This window comes from Esox lucius, chromosome 4, assembly GCF_011004845.1.
Source record: "Esox lucius isolate fEsoLuc1 chromosome 4, fEsoLuc1.pri, whole genome shotgun sequence".
Classification (NCBI taxonomy): Eukaryota; Metazoa; Chordata; class Actinopteri; order Esociformes; family Esocidae; genus Esox; species Esox lucius.
In genome coordinates this window covers 4,119,130-4,119,346 of record NC_047572.1, presented here as the reverse complement: position 1 = coordinate 4,119,346, position 217 = coordinate 4,119,130, and positions in this window count along the sequence as shown.

Genomic DNA, 217 nt, shown 5'->3' with positions numbered 1-217 from the left:
TTGATCCCTTCTGATTACCTGGTGGTAGTAATGTGACTGATGTCCAACCCAGTTGACTACTTCAAAATGTTTGGAAGCCCTCAAGGCAATGTCCATGCTAAAACGCGGTACATGATAATTCAAGTTGCGGCCTCAATCCATCTCAATGGCTGAGGTACTCAAGAGAGTTCCAAATAACCACAAAGAGTCTTATTGTTATTAGTCTTTACACAGAATG